This window comes from Salminus brasiliensis, chromosome 2 (assembly GCF_030463535.1).
Source record: "Salminus brasiliensis chromosome 2, fSalBra1.hap2, whole genome shotgun sequence".
NCBI lineage: Eukaryota > Metazoa > Chordata > Actinopteri > Characiformes > Bryconidae > Salminus > Salminus brasiliensis.
The window spans coordinates 33,652,198-33,664,110 of NC_132879.1; the positions used below are offsets into that span (position 1 = coordinate 33,652,198).

At 42.0% G+C, this 11,913-nt stretch overlaps 1 protein-coding gene across 6 annotated transcripts in view; it reads left to right on the forward strand.

Moving 5' to 3' along the window:
* Positions 1-11,913, forward strand: part of peak1 (pseudopodium-enriched atypical kinase 1) — a 99,084-nt gene that overhangs the window by 61,566 nt on the left and 25,605 nt on the right. The window contains exon 1 of one of the 6 annotated variants that reach the window (XM_072672422.1): positions 7,249-7,271. The exons of the other annotated variants lie outside the window; for them this stretch is intronic. The gene's annotated coding sequence lies outside the window, so the exon portion shown is untranslated. Of the gene's footprint in view, positions 1-7,248; positions 7,272-11,913 lie in introns of those variants that run through there. 6 annotated transcript variants of the gene reach the window in all.

An 11,913-nucleotide genomic window follows, 5' to 3' on the forward strand; every position in this document is an offset into this window, starting at 1 on the left:
TAGAAGCTCCAGAGATGATAAAAGCATGGTGTTTCTTTACCTTCTTAGTTGATCAGTGACTAGTTGGCTAGTTGATTTATAAGCTCGTTCATCATCTTTTGTCAGAATTCTGGAGTCTTGTAATGGTCATACGTGGTTGTTTTTGTTTTTGTTTGCATGACTCCATGTTTGTTTGGTCTTTAAGAAGTTTAGACACGTGGACCTGCTGGATGGCATGATGGAAAGGGCTCGTTTAGAGTTGAAGTTTGACATTTAAATGCCAGGAGTTACGGTGGGAATGATGAGCACTTGCTCTCAAGGTTAAACGGAAGTGTGTTCTTGTGCTTGTGTGCGTCCGGGCGTATGTGTATCCTCGGATTTTAGTTGCCTGATCTTTTCCTGTGTGTGAACCTTACCTTAGCATTCACACTAGCAGGCAACCAGTCATTTCCTATTAGCGTGCACAATTTATAGCTGCAGTTTAGCAACAAGCGAGAAATCGAGTCTGGATATTCTTAACTTTATGCAAATGAATTATGCGGCGGTGAAGCGACAATTAATTCTTGGGACCAGTTGTAGACGTTGGGGGTTCGCCGAGGTCCCCAGTTTAACCACCTCCTTATTTTCTTATTTTCTATTTTCCTTATTTGTTTTTATGCATCTTTGTGCATGCAGTACCAGTCAAAAGTTTGGACAACTGCTGATCATCATCTTAAAAACATTTGCTCCTACTGCTAGGGTGACCCATATTAACTTTTTTTTTGTTGTTTTCTTTTTTTTAAAAAAGAGGACCTTGAAGACAGGTATTCACTGTCGTTAAGATTTTGTGGTTGGGCCTAAGCTATAAGTTAACTGAAAGGAGATGATTTGGTCACATAGGCTATTAAGGCTATTTATAGGGCTTGCTAAATGAGTGAAAGTTTATATATTAATGTACACTAGCACACTCTAGCTGCACAGTTTGAGAAGTATTTCCACCCTCCTGAACAACCACCACCCCATCCCACTTAAGCAACGACATCCTAACTACAGTGGATACTCTAAATACTTTGGAAGATGATGATGATCAGCACACATTTAACCAGGTGTGTCCAGACTTTTGAGCTGTACTGTACACAGAGAAAAATACATGTTTAAAAAGGAATGAGCGATACAAGTGTAGTGATTGTTTTGACTGATTATTTTCTTGTTGGAAACTAGAGCCCACGCGCGTCAACGCGAGCAGCCTCAAACACATCCATAAGAAACAAACTAGGGGTGACGTAAGTGCCTTGTCGCTTGCTAGTGTGAACGCAAGGTTACTGTGAGGGTAAACTACCCCCCCCCCCCCCACCCTTTCCCTTCCTCCCCCTTTATTTTTCCCCCTCTCTCTTGTTCTTTCACCCCCCCATTTTCTTTGCCACCCTCCTTTCTTTCACATACTCTCAGAGCATTAAACCCTGAGGTTGTGCAGTAGCACATAACAGTGGAATGTTGTTCGTGTTGATGGTTTTAACAGCACCTTCTACACAGGTCTCTCGCGCTCTACCTCTCACTACTCCTCCTCCCCCAGCTGTAGACAACCCCCCCCCCCCCCCCCCCCACACACACACACACACACACATTTTTTTAAACAGCAGTGTTTGTGTTGCAATCAGTGTACATTTTCCCACCAAACTTTTCGACAGCAGGGTCTCTGCGCTCCGTGTCACCGCTCTCAGTCATGGCCATGGAATGCGGTCTGGGCCTGTGCAGTCTGCACCATGCCCCAGAGTCCGTCTGAGTCGAAGCAGGCGACACTGGCCATGGTGGGGGGGTGGATTCCTCCTTTTCTCCGCATTCTTAGAGAATGCGTTCCCAGCTGCGGACCTCGGCAGCAATCCGGCTCCTGCAGAGCTGCATGTCGGGGTGGGAATAGAATAGGCCATTTGGCTCTTGAGACGGGAGCGTGGGGCATTCAGACTGGGCCACATTTGAGCGCAGGCAGTGAAGAGTTCATCAGAAGAGCTGGTGGGTTCTGGAGGCTTCCGCTGAGAAATGCTATTAGCCATGCTGGCTCTCCACTCACACACTCTCTCACTGGTGGTCTACGCATTGCATTCTCTGTGAGATGTGATTTAGCTTTTTTTTTTTTTTTTTGGAAGTGTGGCATGGGAAAAAACTTATATTTAGGAGCTTGGTCATTAGCCAAAAAAAATGGCAATTCCCATATGGGTGTGGGTATCGCTGATGTCACTCATGCCCACATTAGGAAGTCCAAGCCTAAGCTGGATTTCCCTGTGACAAATAAAAAGGATTTTTTGAAAGGCTGTCCCGTCCTGGGGTAAACAAAAACGGTCCCAAATCTACATGTCTCTGGAAGCCTTCAATCAAGTGGTTGTTAATGAGTCAGAGTGAGTCTCCTGCTGTAAAGTATACTTTAAAGGACTGAAAAAACGCTGTCTGGCTTTTCCAGTCTGTTTGATCATCAGAATGCTCACTGGATGACTCTATTACTAATGTCATTGCTAGTCACAGGCCCACACTCTCTTATGTACCTGATGTAATCATGACTGTCCTTTCCACTGCTGTCACCACTGTGACTTTTCCATGCTGTTATAGTTTATCCCAGATTCTCTCTGTACTCTCCCAAGTCACAGGTCACTGTGTGCAAATTCTGCTGTGAGCGACGTTAAGAACTTTTAACCAGTAAGCTTTGTGGAACTTACAATGAGATCAGATCCTACGCTGTTGTAGTATGGATGTGTGTTCAGTATTTCAGCAGTAGAAGAGACAAATGCCCTTGGTCTTACCATACAATAAGTGCTTTCAGCTTTTCAGTTTCTCTCTCTCTCTCTCTCTCTCTCTCTCTCTCTCTCTCTCTTTCTCTCTTTCTCTCTCTGTGTCTTTCCTTCTAGTAGGGCAGAAAACAGATGTGCGCAGATGCTTTTAAAATGCTTTTAATGTGTGTGTTGGTTCAGACTGGTCACAGTGGCTGCTGATTTCATGGGTACTTTGAAGTTTTAAGGAGTGTGAAATGAGTGTTTATCATTTGTGCTATGTCCACCCTCTGGCATACACCCTCACACATGTACACACACCCCACTGTTCCTCTTTCACTCACAGTCACAAACAGATTCCTATTTGGGCATTCCAACGGTAGTGCATGACCCTCCGACATAGGGATGTTGGACCTACAGGTCAACGGTCAGCTCGGACGCCTGTTCCATTTCAGGACAGATATGATTGGCAGCCATTGACATCCTTTAAATGTTCCAGTCATGTAAAGCTTTTGGTTAAACACAATGCATCTACAATTGAAAAATGTACTAAAACAGTACTAATAGATGGCAGTTAGGTCTGAGTGATATTTCAGAAAAATTGTTACAAACTTGCCTTTTAAGAAACGTGGTATTGATGATTATACTGTTCCCCTGGTTTTCTTTGCATTTGTGAGATCCTGCTGATGTGGGTGCAACTAAATGCCGAACAAAATAAACAACTACAGAGTATCCAAATCATTAGAATGCATAAGCTATTCCTTTTACAGTAGAAGAGAGTACTGTTACACCGAGATTATTTAGAACAGTATTCTGTGAGATTTGGTGTTTTTTGTGCTACTGCCATAAATATAAATTGTTCTTTAAGCTCCCCCTCATGGATAGCTGTACACAAGCATTTTACAAGCTGAGAGATACTGAAACAGCAAACAACATCTCAAGCATGCATACTGCCTCAGTCAAGTCATATTACAGGATTGTACACAAATAAGACGGCATTACACAGTCTCGCAGTCTCCTCTCTAATTCATCCCAAAGGTGTTCTCTTGGGTTGAGGTCAGGACTCTGTGCAGGCCAGTCAAGTTCTTCTACACCAAACTCACTCATCCATGTCTTTATGGACTTATGGACTTATGGACTTATCCACTGCTCTAGAGTCCAGTGGCAGTGTGCTTTACACCACTGCATCCGATGCTTTGTATTGAGCTTGGCGATGAAGACACATAGACATAGACACCATTCTTCCTATTATGAGCTATTATTTAAAGTTAAATTGCTACATAATGTTGCTTAAATAATATAAGTGTTTTTCTTTTTTATTTAGATTTACAGCCTTTGAGGAATCATCTGTTACTTGTCAGTCATAGATGGTTACATTGCCCTATTGACCGAGCTGAATAGGAAAAGATGGAACTAGGGTAGACAGGTCAAGTGTAGCTTTTAAGACATATAAACTACATGACTGACCTGATCCGTGCTTGTTATTGGTCTTTTTACTCCTGGCATCTACAAAATGCATATTATGGTGGTCTAACACCGCACTTTTTAGTGCTACAGAAAGGGTAGAATCTCTCTGAGCAGCACACTGTAGTGTGTGTGTGTGAGTGTGTGTGGTGCCATAAGCAGAGCTTTATTCTGACACGTCAGTGGGATTTGTTGGTGTGCGAGTAGCTAAATCTGGGTTGTTATGTACTCATAATGAGCTAGGCTGCAGTAATCTGAATTAACGCTAATGAGGTTTTTGACCCTTAACTGCAGTGAGTGCCACTAGTGCCAGCACTCTCCAGAACCCTCTACAAAAACTTCAGCCGTTTCAGAATCATTGGCTTACTTGCTCTCCATTGTGTTTGTAATTGCCAGCAATTTTTCTTGCTAAGTCCACAGATATTATTACACTCAAACAGGCATGTAGAAGAATTTGAACTCTTAACAGCAGAGCTCTGTCATGACTGGTAAGAATATTGAATGTTATGCATATGTGTAAAGCTTATACTTTGATAATAAATCTGGAACTCTAGCGTTAAAGGATACTATGCAAAATAGACATGACTGGGGGATGAATGGACAGATGGATGGTAAGATTGTCAGATGGGATGCTTAATGATTGGGAGTAGTTGGACGGAAGGATATGGATGTACAATCTGTCAGTGAACATTTGTGAATTATGCTTTAAACTGCTTTGTCTGTTGAATAGATGAGAATATATTAACCCTGTCTTACCTAGCATAATCTTAGGGATTCATTCAAAGGCTTTGTCCCTCTTCCACTCATTTAAATGAGCTGCCAGAGTAGTTATGTTGTGTCTGTCTGTGTTGGGTAGTAAAACATATCGGCATGGGGAACTGGATCGCTCTCTGTGACACCTTATTTTTCTATCATATAAAGAAGCACAATGCTGCCTTTATTGTTGGTTGCACTGCATTGGTTTCTGCACAGATTCAGATTTTATTTATATATAATTAAGCAACTGTAAGCAAAAGTGAATTGGATAAATCATAGTTAGGGTAAGTGAACATGATGGTACAGACTTGCAAATGCTGATGCATTTGATAAACATGACATATTACATCAGTGTAGCAGCATGCAGAAGAACGCAGTATAACCATGCTTTCTTATTAAGAATAGTCCTGGTGAATCAGTAGGTTTAAGTGCCGTAACGGAGTACGTTTAATAACTTCCTCTTCAGAGCTGCTAATGAGCTAGGACTAACAGAGGCTTACTCTTCAGAGCTGCTAATGAGCTAAGAATACTAATCAGCTACTGTAGTTAAAAGCTAGTCAGCTCATCAGCTATGGTGGTAAGATCTAGCTAACATCAGCTAAAGTAGATAACGTAGCATACTTCAATAGCATCTAACATACATAATCTATGCAAGCAAGCAAAATCGTCACATTGTATAGTTAGAAACAGTTAAATTACTTTATGATCTGTTTGTTTTCTGAAATCTAATGAGCATCCAAATAGTGATGGCAGTATTCAAACACTCCTCTCAAACGAGTAACCAAGTACTCAAGTGCTTATGCGTGTCCCTAAAGAAGACCAGAATAACTAGAAAAGTAAAGGTGTGTGTGATAATATAATCAGATCAATGTAGTCATACAAATACTTGGAAATTATGAATTCAGACAGATGTTTGTATTTGACCACTTCAAACTGATATCAAATTGCATATTATGCAATATTTGGTATTTATTTTGTTCCAGAAGAGTTTAGGTGTTGCTATTCCAGGTAAATTTCTGCATTACATAAATGGTCATTACATATTGGCTGTTGACTTTCCATTTAATGCGTTTCTTTATTCATTTTGTAATCCTAACAAAATATGATACCAATTACTGGTTTGCAGAAATGTCAACGTACTCATCTATGCTGTGTAGGCTTTAAGTAAAATTCCAAGAAGCAGATATACAGATATTCGCACTCATAGATCACAGTCTTCAAGAATGTATTTATCATATTAGGAAAAAATTACTGCAAGCTCACAAAGAGCTGACTACATTGACTACAATAGGAGTTTGGGCTGGCACTTGCTTACTGTAGAGGGAGGGAGGTGAAACCGGAGTACAGTTCATGCAGGCTAAACCTGCAGATGTATGTAGCATCATCCTGCTGTGTAAAGATCAATTTAAGCAGAAGTATGCGAGAATTGGCATTTCTTGTTCCTGGGCTCCCCCTACAGTCAGGAAGTGCAGGGGGGTGGGGGGGGGGCATGCAGACTGTACCAAGTTAAATGACTCTGATTGCGCAAGTAGCATAGTAGCAACGATAGAGATGCTGTTCTCCCTATTACAAATCAGTGGAGAATCAACATGATGTTAAAGTTGTTATTTTAAGGTACAAAATTCTACATACTGTTGCTTTAACAGGCAACCAGTGAAGAGATAATTACAGTACATATGCAGATACATATGAATGCATATTGCACAGTGATATTTATAGTCTTCTGTGTTTTTGTGGCCCTTTTGTGGTCATAGTTCTGGGAGTAGGCCTTGGGGAGTAGAAGCATGCTTACCCTTGGATGAACTCAAAACAGAAGTGTCTTTCTCTGCAGTTCAGACAGAAAAGTTGTTTTTCAGCATTGTCTCTATCTAGCATGCACACTTTCTCTCGCGCTCTCTCTCTCTCGCGCTCTCTCGCGCTCTCTCTCTCTCTCTCTCTCTCTCTCTCTCTCTCTCTCTCTCTCTCTCTCTCTCTCTGTCGCTAAAAGAACACTCTTTGTTCCTATGACTGGCTGTTTACAAACCCAATGCTCATCAGAGTAAGCAATGACACGAGACATCCATCCAGATCTGGTACCCAGAGAAGGGCCAAAAAAGGCCAGGCGAAATGAAGAGAGAGGGCTTTGTGTGAGCAGCACCCGCAACAGGGAGACAGGAGGCAGTCGTAAGTCATGCTATGCTGGGCAGGAAAGAGGGTGAAAAAAAAGAGAGAGAGAGAGACGAGAGTGGCTGCAGTGATTGAAAGGCTAAATAATGCTTGGAACTTCCCTTTGTGTAGGACATTGAGGGATTCGTTTCCTGTGGGTGGAGATACAGGAGAGGAGATAACAGGAAGGTGAGAGTCAATGGGTGTTGTCGGTTCTTTCAGACTGTGTGTGTGTGTGTGTGTGTGTGTGTGTGTGTGTGTGTGTGTGTGTGTGTGTGTGTGTGTGTGTGTGTGTGTGTGTGTGTGTCTGCTGATGAAGACAATGGCATTGCTTACCTCTTGAAGGCATCACCGTGTGTGAACCATCTCGTCATTCGGATTGGACAGTTATTCCAGAGACAAATGTACACAGAACGTTCCATACAGGGCAAAATATTACAGCTTCATTCTTTTCAGGAGACAAGCTTTCAGCGTTTCAGAAAAATCTGCAGAAGATTTTCCCACACCTACAAAGTTCAGTCTTAAAAGCTGGAGCATTTTCTGCTTCTCACCATCAAAGCCATCCCAAACACATTTAATGATGCTAAAGTCTGGACTCATGAGTTCAGTCCATTGTCTTGAGAACAGCAGCAGCTTCTGTAGGTTGACTTGATTGATTTTCTTTGTTTGCTTTTCTCAGTAAGAGCTTCTTAAACAGCTCCACATCCTTTCAAATCCAGGTTTTCTTTCGTTGTATCATTTTAGTCTCTTATAAACTTCAGTTTTGACACATTCTGAACCGAGCATTTTTATAAGCATGCAGTGATTTCGTGGTAAAGTTTTACAGTAACTGGGAGTCAGGGAGGTCAGTCGTACTGACTTATACGATACTAAACGCACTATAAAATAATAGAAGCAGAAGAACTGTTTTAGCAACTGATGATGCTCCAACATGGCTGCTGCTGCTACTGCTGCACTGGGTAAAATCCTACATGTGAAATGCTGTGCCCACACACTAAACCTGGCCTCGAAGTCAGCTCTTAAGTTGCCCACTGTGTCAAGGCTACTAGGTAGGGTAGGGATGTATAACTGCGTTCCTCCACTGCAGCCCCACTGCAGTATCTTCCAGCTGACTTGCCACATCGCTTCCATTTGTTTTGTTAATAAAAGATATTGGAGGTAAATTCATTATGATAATTAATCATTATCATTACAAATAGTTTGCTTCAAAAGTAAAAAAAAAAAATGTCAAAATTGCATTGCAGCTCCTTGAATCATGATCGAATCAAATCATGAGGTCCTGGAGATTCTTACCCCTATTATAGAGAGACACATGAAACCCGTGGTGTTCTAGAAAGATCAGATCGGTTTGGTATCTGCCGATACTCCGCAAGAAAACTGGATCAGGACGTCCCATCTTTATTTTTAATAGACCACTTAAAAAAAGCCTAAAGGAATTAGACGGATGTGTTAAAGGTAAAAGTTGTAGGAGCATCTCTAAGCAGCTTGATGTTTTTGTGGTTACAGTTTTAAATATTAAGAAGTTTAAGGTCGATGGAACTGTAGCCAACCTCCCTGGATGCAACCACAAAAGGAAAATTGTGCCCAGATTGAACAGAAGGGTAGTGTGAGTGGTAGACAAAGAGCCAAGCAAAACTTCCAAAGAGGTTCAAGTTGAACTCCAAGGCCGAGGTACATCAATGTCTGATTGCACCATCCGCCACTACTTGAGTAACAGTAGGCTCCGTTGAAGACCCAGGAGGAATCCATTGTTGAAAGAAAAACAAAAAAGCCAGCCTGGAATTTGCTAAAATGCATATTGACAAGCCACAATGCGTCTGGAAGAATGTGCTTTGGACAGATGAGACAAAACTGGTGGTTTTTGGCAAGGCACTCACATCAGCTCTGTTCACAGACGAAAAAAAAAAAAGCTTTCAAAGAAAAGAACACAATACCTGAGGGAGGCTCAGTTGTGTTTCGGGCTGCTTTGATACGTCTGGCATGGGGGGCCTTGAATCTGTGCAGGACACAATGAAATCAAGGTTGTAAAGGCACTCTGGAGTAAAGCGCTCTGCCCAGTATTAGAAAGATCCGCCTCAGTCGCAGATCATGGGTCCAACAGGGTAATGACCCAAAAGAAGCATAACTAAGGGCACCTAAAAAAGGATAAGAACAGAAACTGGAGAAGGAACCCTTCAAATCTGAGACAGCTTGAGCAGTTTGCTCAAGGAGAGTACCCTCTGTGTCCAAATGTTCTAATCTTATAATGAATGTATTCAGCTACTTTAAGTTGCACCCCTTTGATTTTAAAAAGGAATCAGCAGGTGTCCCAATACTTTTGCCCATAAAGTATACATGTTAATAATCAAGGCTGGAAGTGGGCTGGAACACATCTCTGTGGGACCTGAGGAGTAAAATACCAACTCAAATAATCAGAACTGTCCCAGTCTTAAAAAAAACTACTAAACTACTAAAAAAAAAAATAAAAAAAAAAAACAACGTAAAGAGAGTAGATGGGACGGGGACATCTTCGCAAAAATCTTTTAATGTTAAAACATTTTTCTGTTGCTCCATTCATCATGAATGTTTGATACAGTGCAAAGAACATTCACATTATTCATATTGTGTCAGAAAGTATGGTGTGGTGTTTGGTTTGCTGGGTGAATGCCATTTTCAGATGCTGTAGCCTACCTCGGTTTGAATGTTTGGCTACTTGATATAATAAGTAGTTAGACATAACTCATGTGACCATCTAAGGGCATTTGCACACCTGTAAGGTTCGTGGCTTTGTTACATTGCATACATTTGGTCACCACTGATCTGCCATTAATTGGTTTGTAGAGGCGGCTGCTTCGGTCGTCAATTCAGCGATATGCCTTTCCCTGCCGGAATCCAACTCCCTTTGAGAGCGTGTGCATCACGCAGCAGGTGCATAACTAAGCCTTCGGATTCCTTTCATTTCCGTTCAGAAATTAGGGTTAATCTACAGTTACAGTAGATACAGCAATCGCCAGCATACTGATGCTTCTGCACAATGGTCAGAAAGTCTGAGCCATCTAGAAGAGTGGAAGTTTATCAAGACTGCCTTCTTTTGGCCGGTCCAAATTTTGGTTCTCTGGTTCGAAGCAAACTGAAAAGTCAGAAGGTCCAGACCAAACAGAGTAGAGGTGACTTTTATTTAGATTAAAGATATAAATCTGGTTCTACCCTGTATGTACAGTATTATAAATAATTAGAAATAATTATTAGAAATAATTTATTAATAGTTATTTGTAATAAATTGAGGTCATGAAGTTCGTCTCTTAGTTAAACAGCTGGAATTGTTCCAAACCGAATGAATAAAAGCGTTACAATGTTTTTAGCTTGTGTCCAGGTGTGTCTTGGAGGCACTTCCTGTGGCACGGCCTTGACCCGCTGGAGCACGGCCAGTAACGCGTCACTGGAAAAGGAAAATCATTGTGCCATGCGGTTATTAGACTGAGACTTTTTCCCTGCATGTAGATTAGTGTGTGTGTGTGTGTGTGTGTGTGTGTGTGTGTGTGTGTGTGTGTGTGTGTGTGTGTGTGTGTGTGTGTGGACCTGTTAGTAATGTTGTATGATTGATTGACTGATTTAGAGTGAGTCAGTGTGATTGTTCCCAAGCCACTGGTGTAGGTGGGGGTGGGTGGTTGTGTGGGTTTGAGTGTGTGTCAGGTCAGCGCCCTGTAATGGGTGTTCCTGGTGTATTGTGTCTGCCCGTGGCTGAACAGGGTGTTACGTGGCCATATTCTCAGAACAGGATCTGACCACTGTGACCCTGTCCCACAGCCATGTGCACCTTTTATTGCCTGTATTCTATGAGCTAGCGCTATGTCGCTCTTTCTTTCTCTATCTCTCTCTCTCGCTCTCTTCTTCCCCTCCCCGCACCCACGGTCTCCACTCCCCAGGTGACAGATAAATGACTAACATAGCTGTAAGTGAGAACACACACTGAAGTGTTCTTGTGTCTGAAGTGTTTATTATGCTAATCTCAGAAAACCCATTGAGCACTAATTAGAACAGTGGCATGCTATATTAACAACAAAAAAAAAACATGACATGGACTTTGTTTGCTTTGTTTGTCTTTTATTGTTGCCGACTGCATCACATGTAAACAGTGGTGAGCCTGATATTTCTGAGCTTGCCTTCAGCTCATATCTGCCCTGTATTTGCGATCCTCTCTGCAGCGAAAGGTTGTGCCTGGTTCAGGTTCAGGAAAGGCGCTAAGAGAAGCACGTCTCATGCTATTACTTCCACCAGAATGCTATTTCTCATTCAGAGCTCGATTTCCCCCAAGCTCTGTGGAATTGGCTGGGATTCATGAGTGTGTGAACTGGTCAAGGATGACCAAGCAGGAACAGTGAAAACGATCTGTTTTATTTTTTTTCCGCCGACCTGAGGGGTCGAATAGAGCCGTGCCGAAATGAAAGTGCCTGATTGAATATTCAGTTGCGGTTCCCCAGGGCTAACTGCGTCTTTTACTCTATTAACCTCCACTTACCTGGTCACAGACTGGAGAAACTGCCCATTATGTGTAAATCACACTAAAAATCAGTTATAGTACAGGAGTACTGTATTCAGAAGAGAGGTCCTACCCCAGGTCCTATTCAGAACTTTGCCTCTTTTGTGATTCTGCTATAGGGAACGACAGATCGTGGGTCAGATCAGGCCCGAGTAGGTGTGCACACCCACTCAGGTATATATCGAAATGCCATGGTGGTTGTTACTGTAGTCATTTCATAATGGGAAACTTCCTTCTTGTTATTGACCCTGTTTACATCTGGACATTTTATGCATATTGAGTATAAGATCTTGAGTATCGGGATAAGGTCAA